We start from the raw sequence: 12661 nt of genomic DNA on the forward strand, positions 1-12661 counted from the left end.
CTGCCATCCATGGATTCTGTCAGTGTTTTGATCTGTTCACCATCAACATTGCGTGCAGCAGCAACCACAGCCTCCCATACACTGTTCAGAGAGGTGTACTGTTTTCCCTCCTTGTAAATCACACATTTGATGATGGACCAAAGGTTCTCAATGGGGTTCAGATCAGGTGAACAAGGAGGCCATATCATTAGATTTTCTTCTTTTATACCCTTTCTTGCCGGCCGAGTTGTGGAGTACTTGGACGCGTGTGATGGAGCATTGTCCTGCATGAAAATCATGTTTTTCTTGAAGGATGCAGACTTCTTCCTGCACCACTGCTTGAAGAAGGTGTCTTCCAGAAACTGGCAGTAGGACTGGGAGTTGAGCTTGACTCCATCCTCAACCCGAAAAGGCCCCACAAGCTCATCTTTGATGATACCAGCCCAAACCAGTACTCCACCTCCACCTTGCTGGCGTCTGAGTCGGACTGGAGCTCTCTGCCCTTTACCAATCCAGCCACGGGCCCATCCATCTGGCCCATCAAGACTCACTCTCATTTCATCAGTCCATAAAACCTTAGAAAAATCAGTCTTGAGATATTTCTTGGCCCAGTCTTGACGTTTCAGATTGTGTCTCTTGTTCAGTGGTGGTTAACTTTCTGCCTTTCTTACCTTGGCATGTCTCCGAGTATTGCACACCTTGTGCTTTTGGGCACTCCAGTGATGTTGCAGCTCTGAAATATGGCCAAACTGGTGGCAAGTGGCATCTTGGCAGGTGCACGCTTGACTTTTCTCAGTTCACGGGCAGTTATTTTGCGCCTTGGTTTTTCCACACGCTTCTTGCGACCCTGTTGACTATTTTGAATGAAACGCTTGATTGTTCGATGATCCCGCTTCAGAAGCTTTGCAATTTTAAGACTGCTGCATCCCTCTGCAAGATATCTCACTATTTTTGACTTTTCTGAGCCTGTCAAGTCCTTCTTTTGACCCATTTTGCCAAAGGAAAGGAAGTTGCCTAATAATTATGCACACCTCATATAGGGTGTTGATGTCATTAGACCACACCCCTTCTCATTACAGAGATGCACATCACCTAATATGCTTAATTGGTAGTAGGCTTTCCAGCCTATACAGCTTGGAGTAAGGCCTAGTCCACACGAACACGGGTATTTTTATAACCGTGAGTTTTTTCACGCGGTTCAGCCGTTCGTCCACACGAAACCGCAGTATCAGGGCACTGAAACCGAGCATATTTGAAAACCCCGGCCAGGGTGAGCTTTTTAAGAAACCCCGGTTACAGTGGTATCGTGTAGAGCGTAAAACCGGGGGTTTTGCCTTGCGACGTCAAAGTGTGCGCCGTTATCCACTGTGTTTGACGTCAATATTGTGCGCCGCTGACTGCTTTGTTGATGATTCTGTGCAAAGGCGGACGTATCTTGCTAATAATAACTGTGCTAACAGGGCTTCTAACATGTATACAGATAGATGCTCAGTTATCTCACTATAATGCGGAACGCGATTTGGGTTATATCCCCGCCTGCTGGTGTGGCATGCTCTTGACAGCGCTTGATAGCGTGCTTTTGCTTTATCGTGTGGATGAATATTTAATTTAAACAGAGCACGTGTGGACGGGATTTTTTTTTAGGGAAAACTCCGGTTATAAATATACCCGTGTCCGTGTGGACTTGGCCTAAGACAACATGCATAAAGAGGATGATGTGGTCAAAATACTCATTTGCTTAATAATTCTGCACTCCCTGTAGTTCCTAGCCATATCGGCCTAAAAAAATAGCAACTTTTAATTATCTGTTGGTCTTAGTACATGATGTAACTACAGAAGAGTCAAGTTTTAAACGTCATTTTTGAGCGCGATGCTAATGGTCTAATCAGATTCAATGTATTATGCTAAGCTATGCTAAAAATGGTACCGCCAGACCAGGAGATCGGCTGGACGAATTCCAATACGGTACAAATCAAATGTAATTATCTTTCCAGCTCCAAAATAGGGGAAAATGAGCCTATTTTCCAAAAAAGTGGAGTGTCCCTCTAATGTGACCCCTGCTGTCTAAATGAGTCAGAGGTTTTCATAAAAATATGAACATTTAATCTCATGTCTAGCGAATCCAATGCTCATAATGGTCGTTGAACATCTAAAATGATCTTTATTTGTACGTTTTTTTAGGTGACCTTTAGGTTTACCGTCCTAAATGTTGAACTAATACACAAAGGATGGTTTTGTGGTCCACGGTCATGATGTGTTCCCCATACTAAAGTTTTAACTAAAAAAATACTGTCACTAAAGAGATTTTCTTTAACTTTCAGTTGTCTCATGGCTGTGAAAAGTAGAGACCAAATGGAGATGTTAACTTATTCCTGCTTTACTCAGATTTTTCTCCTAAGACCTCAACAGATTTCAACAAAGTCTCAATCTGTGCCACGATTTGCCAGCATACCAAAGTATGACTTAATCAAAAGTCATAATGAGATTTTAAAATGAACATAAACAATTTAAATCAAATTTATCCAAGATTAATGATCTGGATACTTTTGTGTCCATATTGTGTCTGTGTCTATTTTATTTGTGTTTTTTTAGGAAAAACATCTGAGATCAAGTTTACATTCAAATGAAGCATATCTGAAAACTCCCATAAGCATTCTGAGCTATGAAAGAGCAACATCTGAGCAATAAAATCTTTCCTCTGGGCTTTCATGAGAGTCTCTCAAGTAAAAAAAAAATCATCTCAGATTTATATTTTCATGTCAATCCTAAGAGTGTTTCTTGCAAGGTAACTGTTTTCATCTTTCCTTCAATAGATACACATCTGGGCAAGCCGAGACTTTGCCTTTTTTATTCTATGAAGCAGTTCCAATCTTTTATGTCTGAGTATGTGTTTATGCTGTGGCAAATTAGTCTGTCAAATTAGCCCATGGGCTTTGTTAACATTCCTGTCGTCTGACTCGTCAGAACATCACAGCATCACCTGATATTAAGTTTTGTTTTAAATGACAAGATGAAAGATGCCAAATGGGGTTATTAGCAGCATGTACAATTGACATAATAAATAATAATTTCATAAAAATAATAATAATCTGGAAAATCCATCTTCAACATGTCTTACTGAAATGAGAGGAAGATATTAATCATGTTCTTGTGTGGCATTACAGTCTACATCCCATACGTAACAAGACATAGAAGCATCCGATCATTAAGATGAAAAGAAAAAAATTAATATTTTTAACACAACGCCTTATCTACAAAGCAGATCTGCACCGCCCATGTTCCACGGAGAACTCATAAGCTCCTCATAACTTCACTTTTTGATTTAAATGTTGGCAGAAACAAGCCGTCTCGTGCAGGAATGAACTTGCGATACAATATATCAACAGATATAAGACCGTGATTATTACCTCATCAGCCAGACACAACAGTGTCTCATTAAAGTTCTCCAGGCAAAGCCGAGGCACCATTTTTTGTTTGTTGTAAGGATAAAATAGATTAGATGATACAGCAATCTTTGTCTAGTACTATAACCTTGTTTAGAAAGGAGCAGGCCCAGACAAAATCAGTTTTGTGCTGCTTTTAAAGGACAATTTGAGGAATTTTGCAAAATAGAATTCAAATGTTAACCGGTTTAATTGAACTGACTATACTGTAGTCGTGGGGCGCACTCACAATAGGCAAGGTTGCCTTGAACTGTGCCCGAGCATGATTGTCCTGCCTCTCCCCAAGCTTGCACCTGTACTTCTATCGATTGATGCCCGAGCACACATTTAACATTAGAATGTGACTGGTTCGGAGAAAACAGGAATTAATCGCTCTCTCAACACTGGAGTCCATCGTAATGTTAATTTTGTGGGTTCCATTTTGAGTCGTTTTGGACGCAATGACGCACAGCCCTCTCATCATCATATTGCTTAGTAGATCTATGGCTTGTGTCGCTCAGACATTCACGTAACCGTGCTGCACGCATCAGAAGGTTTTAACGAAAGCAGATGACTTACAGCTCCCCCATGTGGTTGAATCAGACACTCTTCTGCAGGCAGGGGGAGGGGCGGGGCTGTGTTTCCTACCCTCCACCACCACTTTCAGAGTGTGCTTGTAGCAGCTAGGAGGCTGCTCAGGTTGCAGCAACAGTACAAGTTGTCTAGTTAAAAGTTGTTCTATCACTGAAATAATTTTAGAGACATTATTTAAAGGTAAAAAAACTACATAGTGTTGCTTTAAAGGATTAGTCCATTTAAAAAAAATCCAGACAATTTACTCACCACCACGCCATCCAAAATGTTGATGTCTTTCTTTGTTCAGTCGAGAAGAAATTATGTTTTTTGAAGAAAACATTGCAGAATTTTTCTAATTTTAATGGACTTTAATAGAACCCAACATTTAATACTTAATTCAATACTTAACAGTTTTTTTCAACGGAGTTTCAAAGGACTATAAACAATCCCAAACGAGGCATAAGGGTCTTATCTAGCGAAACGATTGTCATTTTTGACAATAAAAATAACAAATATAGCTGCAAGCAGCAATTGCGGGGCCAAGCACCTTCAGCGCAATGAGCACCCAAAGCACAGCAAAAACCACACGACGCAGCAAATGTGCAAAGCGCAGAAAGCGCGCAATACAGAGGCCGAACCCGAAGCAAAGCAAATGCAGAGCAGAACCACTGTGCGGAGCGACAACAGTAAAAATGGCAAAAATATAACACGTGTGGAAAACCAGACAGGTCGAGAAGAACGTGTTAAAGTGAACACAAAAGGAAATCTCAATAAGTAAAAGTAAGAGCTGGGACTCGAACCCATGACCTCATGTTCCCAAAGCACAGCACTGACCGCATGCGCCACTGAGTAAACGATTAAACCACTGAGTTGGTGTGTCCAAGATATAGAATAGAGATTTAGAGCTGTAAACATTGATATCCAGCAATTACCAAAAATGCAGAAATGACAACAGAGAGCACAAATAACTGAAATACAATGTATAGTATGAGATACACAAAACTTAAGTGAGAAAAAAGTTAAGACAAAATATCACTGCACATGGGATTCGAACCCATGAACTCACAATCTCATGGCATGTGGTTAACCAGATGCGCAACTCAGTTAACACAGCTCAAAGGGCAGCAAAAAAACAGCTTAGGTGCTGCAAGGATTGACATGTGCCAATCAACACAGATGCAGAACTGACAGTGCAGAGCAGAACTAACAGAAATACAATGTATATGAGAATCAAAAAGCTCAAGTGAGATTGAAGACAAGAAGATCATTCTGTATAGTAATGCTATACAATGTAATATACAGTCACATTAATTTACTATGACAAATAGACAACGTCACAGGCACGGTCAACTTTGGAGTGGTATTTCTAAGAAAGAGAACAGAATATCAAAAATCTGTTCGGTCATTTCTGTGTGGATTGCTCCAAACATTATACGAGCAGTACCTGGCATAAAATAAACAAAATTTGTAAAAGGAGTAGCGAAAAAATCATCTACCATATGCTTTACAATAACACATGAACAGAATGTTGGAAAATGACAAACAAGGTATCGTTGCAATCGGCATAAACCAGTGAATACAATTTCACAAAGAAATTAATATCAGACAAAGTATTCAGAAGTTATAAGTAGTTCCATAAGAACTGTTATAGTTTATAATCCCTAGGTGGCGCTGTACTCTGACTTTCCAGGTACCTTCAGGACATCATGTCTAGGCTCCTTACTAATTTTTGCGCGGATATGTCCAATAGTTCAAAAAATATAACAAATTATGTGAAATTTCAAAATGGCGGACAGGAGGTTCGGTCAAACCCGGCATAATACACATCGGCAGATGCGGCATGAGGTAAGCAATCCATAGACATCAAGATCATAATTTTCTGACAAACAGTTCAGAAGTTATGGGCAAAAAGAGCCTATTTTCATATCTCATGACCCATAGGTGGCGCTGTCACCAAATTTGGCATGAACCCCAAGTTCATTGTCCACATGAAGTGTACCAAATTTCATTTCAATTGATCAAAGAATGACTGAGCTACAGCTTCAGAACCATTTTTGCGTCAACCTCGTTAAGTTTGTGCATTTATTACTTTTGAACAAAGATAAATATCAAAATTCTGTTCAGTCATTTCTGTGCGGCTCACTCCAAAGTTCACCTGTGCCAAATTTCATAACAATTGAACTAAATTTGAAGGAGGAGTAGCGAATAAACGGAATACTGTACATTTCAAAATGGCCGCTACTGTAATGGGTGGAGTTTTACTGTAAGGTATTAAAAACAAAAAGCATGAGGAGAGCAATCACGTGTACTAAGTAGAATTTTCATAGATCAAGCGGATCAGCAGTTATAACCATTTGAACATTGAATTTTTGCACTGCTGGTGGCGTTATAGAGTTAGGACTAGAGACCCCATTTTTGGTCACATGACTTTTTAAGACCACCACTACAACTGTGCCAAATTTCATCATTTTCCTACGTACAGTTCATAGGGCTGCCATAGACTCCCATTGGGGAAGAAGATGAAGAATAATAATACTGACAGTTCCAATAGGTGCCTAAGCACCTTCGGTGCTTGGCCCCTAAATATACACTTTTAAAGCACAACTTCTCGTCGTGTAGATCCGGTCGTGATGCGCCAGCTGACCCCACTACGTCACCGCAATACGTCATCACGTCAAGAGGTCACAGAGGACGAACGCGAAACTCCGCCCCAGTGTTTACATGTGTTGAGAAAGAGGACCGTTCCTACGTTGTTGTATGCCAACTGATACTAATTTATATCTTTGTGGCAGTTTATTGTTTAAAATGGTCCGCAAATGTGCGTTTTATATATGTAACACGTGACCTCCCTACGTCACTACGCATTTACGTTAGATCGGGCTGGACCGGACCTTGACGAAAAATTGTGGTTTAAAAGTATATATTTTTTATTTTTCTTGTCAAAAATGACAATCGTTTTGCTAGATAAGACCCTTATGCCTCGTTTGGGATTGTTTATAGTCCTTTGAAACTCCGTTGAAAAAAACCGTTACGTGTCGAGTTAAGTATTAAATGTTGGGTTCTATTAAAGTCCATTAAAATTAGAAAAATTCTGCAATGTTTTCTTCAAAAAAACATAATTTCTTCTTGACTGAACAAAGAAAGACATCAATATTTTGGATGACATGGTGGTGAGTAAATTATCTGGATTTTTCTTTTAAGAAAATTGACTAATCCTTTAAATGAGTGTCGCGCAACTGACTTCTCACACTTTTGCACTCCAGCATGATTTGCCCTCACACTAGTGGGGTTTTCATGCAAATGTTAAGCAAGTCTCAAAGTTTGCAAAAACAGAAAAACAAACTTCAATTACGTTGTTTAAGTGAATGACGGTGGTATTAGTAACCTAGTAACCAACAGTAAATAAAACAAGGCACGCTTAGAAAATTGGGAAAGGGTTGCTTTTAAGATTGGGCAAGTTATAAATGTACTAGCAGTGCAGCTTGTAATTGCCAAACTGAATGCTGTGCACAGAAAAAGAAAGGCAGAATATTTGATGCAGACACTAGCAGCAAAATCCTTATTATGATGTCGAGCCCATATATGGAAAAGACAATGACAGCTGATACAGCTAGAGGATTTGTCATGTGGGTTTAATGTTCGCTATGTCAGAATTTATTTGGTAAATTTGTTTCCATCTCCCATTATTTGCATTTAGGGCCCTATTTTAACGATCTAAGCGCATTGTGCGGCGTGCACTTTAAACAGTCTAAATGGGCGTGTCAGATTCCACTTTTGCTAATTCAATGACGTGAAAAATGGTTTGTGCGCCAAGCGCACGGCCTAAAAGGGTTGTTCCTATTCTCGTAATGAGTAATGGGTGTGTCTTGGGCATAACGTGCAATAAACCAATGAGAGTCTCAGCTCTCATCCCCTTTAAAATCCAGTTGCAGTGGCACCATGCCGAGGAAGAAGACCACCAGTTTAAGATTTATATAAAAAAAAAATTGTTGTTTTCATTTGTATTTAAATCATTTGTATTGTTATTTTTTTTATTAAGTCGTTTTCTTTCAGTCATGAAAGTAAAATTAGCAGGCTTTTAATTGCTGTAAATGAATGGATAGCCTACATGATCTGTCTTATCTCAAAAAAAATAATTAATAAATATGAAAGAAAATGTTTGTACTCTAAAAATACTTTATTTGTAGCAAACAGGAGATAAAGAATTTACAAACGTGTGGAGAGTCGAAACGTTTCAGCACTAGGATAGCGCAGTGAGTGTTTTGAAAAGCATAACTTAAAAACGGTTCTCATCCACAGGTACAAAGTCAAATACAATAAATCTGTGGGGTATTATTAAAAAAACTTTCAAAAATATATGCAATATTTGCATTTGTTTAAAGCAAAACATTTAATTACTTACCAGGCTACATTTGAAGCAGCTCTTTATGCCTTCTAACATCTAATAATCAACCTCATTTATGTCCAAGAGACCCAATAATCATCTTTTACATTATTAATCCTTAGATTTTTTTATATTTTAAAAGTTTATGTGCTGCTGCGCATCCATGTGATAAGCAAACGCGCGCTGTCGTCCCGTTTATAGCCAGCATATTACTAACGCGCTCATTAAATAACAAAAACAATACTGCGCCATTGACTTTAGACCAGCTTTTTGTTGTTTAACTCTTTCCCCGCCATTGACGAGATATCTCGTCAATCAAGAGAAAACGCTTCCCCGCCAATGACGAGTATTTCCGTATTTCCGCAATACCGCTATTATCCACTATACCGCAACTTTTTAAAACCGGAAGTATTGCCCTATGGCGAGCTGCTGCATGTACGTGTCTGTTTTAAAGATCGCTCTGAATGGGATCTCTATGAAAAGTCCGTCACAAAAATTGAATTATCTCTGCTTTTTGCTCAAAATGTGGTGTTTTTGCAGAAACCTACCCATATTCAAAAGCTGATTACAAAAGAACTACTGAAGGTAGGATGAAACGTTTTTTTTTTTTGAAAGCAGAGGGTCTGTTCTTTCATTTGGTATATTGCATGTTTATATATTTGAAGAAGAACATTTTCTGGAAGGCATTAAACTTTTGTGAAAATCATGAAAAACGCTGGCGCTGGCTGGCAACTTTTTTAAAAAACGCTGGCGGTGAAAGAGTTAATGGCATTTTAGTTCAAAACAATGCGCCTGAAGACACCTTGTTGTCAGACCAGAATGCTCATGGGTGCAAAATTGGGCACAAATGCATTTGCTATTTAAACAACGTGGCACTAAATGTGAAAATGATAATTGCTCCAGGTTGAAACTACCAAAAGACACTTGTGCATTGCACTGGGTTTATGATAGAGCCCTTAATCTTTTTTGCAAAAGTCAAAAAACAAAAACAAAACTTTTTTGCAAATTAAAGGATTTTTATTTAAAATTTGGGGTTTCTGTCACTCATTTTTTATGCAATACTTGAAAATGCTGTGATGGAAACCCAGCTACTGTGAAATTACTGTGAAACTCGACAAAAGTTGTCTATTTACCTCCATCACTGCTGATGCTTCTCCAAACATTGTACACAACAAGCTGCTGCTTCTTTGGCTTAAGTCTTAAAGGAATAGTCTACTCATTTTCAATATTAAAATATGTTATTACCTTAACTAACAATTGTTGATACATCCCTCTATCATCTGTGTGCGTGCACGTAAGCGCTGGAGCGCGCTGCAACGCTTCGATAGCATTTAGCTTAGCCCCATTCATTCAATGGTACCATTTAGAGATAAAGTTAGAAGTGACCAAACACATCAACGTTTTTCCTATTTAAGACGAGTAGTTATACGAGCAAGTTTGGTGGTACAAAATAAAACGTAGCGCTTTTCTAAGCGGATTTAAAAGAGGAACTATATTTTATGGCGTAATAGCACTTTTGGGAGAACTTCGACTCGCCTGAAAAGTCCGCTCCCCTTCTCACTCTCATAATGGGAGAGGGAGGGTGTTACTGCGCCGAGTCGAAGTACTCCCAAAAGTGCTATTACAATTGAATGAAGTACAATTACAATGGAATGAATGGGGCTAAGCTAAATGCTATCGAAGCGTCGCAGCGCGTTCCAGCGCTTACGTGCACGCACACAGATGATAGAGGGATGTATCAACAATTCTTAGTTAAGGTAATAACATATTTTAATATTGAAAATGAGTAGACTATTCCTTTAATGCTTAAGGTTATGCAGTAACATGCCTGTGGACAAAGCCTACTAGTGGTCTGCATGTGTAATTGCAAGTATATGCGAACAACAACACAATGTAGAGGCTACAGCGTAGGTCCGACGCAGAAGTATAAATCGGCCTTTACGGCCACAGAATGAGAAGTTGAAGTGTTTATTGACTAGGGGTATATAATGCAAACCAGACACATAATGAGTACTAGGATTAGTTTTTAAGTACCATTTTTTAAATTTTGCTTACTTTATTATATTTTAGTACCCAAAAGGTGTTTCTGCAGATTAAATTTTCTTACAATATCTGTATACGAAAAATGTAATTTTTATGTGACCTGTACATGTTTCAGTACATTTTCCTAGCTATTGTAGATTTTATAATGAATTCTGTGCGCTCCACCCTGTACAAGTAAAAATTAGCATAGGGCAGAGGCCGATCGCTGTCTTGCGTACCGGACTGTAAACGTGGTCATGCTACTTAAATGGCGACCGCGCCAGTAATACGCTGAATTATACGATAAATTCACTCCAGATGTGGCAATCATCCCCAGCCCTCAATCTGACAGTGTGCACAGCAGCATCTGCAGTAGCTTTTGAAACTCACTGTCTCTCTCTCTCTCTCTCTCTCTCTCTCTCTCTCTCTCTCTCTCTCTCACACACACACACACACACACACACGGTGGCTCTGTGGATAGTCCTGAATGTTTACGTTTCTTTAAGAGATTGCTTCCATACCTGCATTGCAAACACTCGGTGACTCTATTTCCTTGCACTAAGCTGAAATAAAGGGCGTATTAGCAAATAGTGTTTATTTAACCCCTTAATAGATGCACCGTAGTAGAAGTTAGGTGGAGGCCCTTTTCAAAACAAAGCTTTTGGCTCTTTGCGGCTGACACTTTGATTAATGTGAACCAACAGTGCAATTACCAGCGCTGTTATTGAAGATCAGAGCTGTTCTCTGCAGATATGCAATCAACTTTGCAAAATACACAGCGCTTGCGAGAAACAAGCGCCGTCAATACGGCGTGTTTATTTGGTGCAATTAATTATTGAAGCGCAATGAGGCAATTAATCGTAACCCGTGACCTATACGTTAATTTCATAGGAAGTCTTTTTCCTGCTGTGCTGCTGCTACCTGCATGCATGGTTTTGCAATGGACACGTGCAGTCGTATTAGTATGATTTATATGCATTGTTTTCTTAAAGCAACTATTCATGCATTATATGGTAATATTATTTGTGATTAATATGCATATAAGCTGAATTAAATAATGAATGACCAGGTTTAGGGAACTTTAATGCCCCAACGGGCCTATTTTATAAGCTTCCTGCAGTTATCAAGTAGTTTTACCAACACACTTGGAGGAATAATAAGAAAAACTAATTATGATACTTTTTTGCTTTAGCAGAACATGTTGGAGGCACTAATTCAACTCATTATGTTCGAGTTAGATTTTCTTTGTGGAAGTGCTTTCTAATAAGTCTTTTAGTCATTAGAATCAACGCAAGAAAATTGTTTTTACAGGAAAATACATTCCCTTGATACGCTTTTAGGACCAGCGAAGACACTGTCTCCATTAGATTGCATTATGAGGAAAAGAAAATTACAGTCCAAATGAAATGAAGCAAACTCGTTGCACTTTTGCAGATGGTGGACAATCTGTCTTGGGTGAGGAGCGCGCGTCCAATTATTCCAAGTTTCGAGATCAGCAGAATTTGCGCTCGTGTTGATCGAGTCTTGGTGGTTTGACCAAACGTGGTTGGGAACAGTTGTAGCTGTCCTGTCCGTTTAGAGGCCAAAACGTAGATGTCAAAAGACGTCACAACGGGAAAAGGAAGTTTGCTTAGCTGGTCCTTTGGAGCCAGGTGCAAAAGTTGGCCAGACTCTCTTTCTCTCTCTCTCTCGTAGGCAAGCGTTTTAAGTCACTTTTCATCACCTAACATCTTTATCAAACCCATGGGTCTAGTTTGTGTTTTCTTATTCTCCTCTGTCTTGGGGGTCCGGCACTGAAAACTACAGCAGGTGATGGTATGAGCTCCCTCGTGTCTTTGCACATGATTAATGTATTTGAATGCTCACGTTAAACATGCGCTGCTAAGGAACTTTTTAATTACAAGTAGTCGGGTTGTAAAATGTCTTTGCAGACTGTGCTTTTTCGTCTCGCAAGTTGAATTTTCCACTTGTTTTTTTCTTTCTTACGGTACATTTGCCTGTAAAGTTAAATCGTTTTACTGAGTGGAAAGGATGGCGTAGGGATTTATTTGACTTGCTAGAGATTGTGCTCCAGGAGGACTGCTTGGAGGAGCTGTATTTTACTGTATCTCTTCGAATTAATAATACTTGGAGACTTGGAGAGCGTAATTCCCTTATTTGTCGGGCACAGATTTTTTTGTGATACTGCAGTCACTCGGGAAAACTTTAAGCAATCAAAGAACGAAAGAAATCGAAGGAGCATGCCACCGAAAGCAGGGTTGCATTTGGCAGACACTTT

At 39.3% G+C, this 12661-nt stretch overlaps 1 long non-coding RNA gene across 3 annotated transcripts in view; it reads left to right on the forward strand.

The window, feature by feature from the left end:
- The window catches only part of LOC129429652 (uncharacterized), a 73170-nt gene that overhangs the window by 29582 nt on the left and 30927 nt on the right, over positions 1 to 12661 (forward strand). The window contains exons 3-5 of one of the 3 annotated variants that reach the window (XR_008639253.2): positions 2301 to 2435; positions 2572 to 2702; positions 2793 to 3012. The exons of 1 other annotated variant lie outside the window; for it this stretch is intronic. This is a non-coding gene — a long non-coding RNA (uncharacterized lncRNA). Of the gene's footprint in view, positions 1 to 2300; positions 2436 to 2571; positions 2703 to 2792; positions 3013 to 12661 lie in introns of those variants that run through there. One more of the 3 variants, XR_012358731.1, reaches the window with a different exon arrangement.

Source organism: Misgurnus anguillicaudatus, chromosome 18, assembly GCF_027580225.2.
Source record: "Misgurnus anguillicaudatus chromosome 18, ASM2758022v2, whole genome shotgun sequence".
Taxonomy (NCBI): Eukaryota; Metazoa; Chordata; class Actinopteri; order Cypriniformes; family Cobitidae; genus Misgurnus; species Misgurnus anguillicaudatus.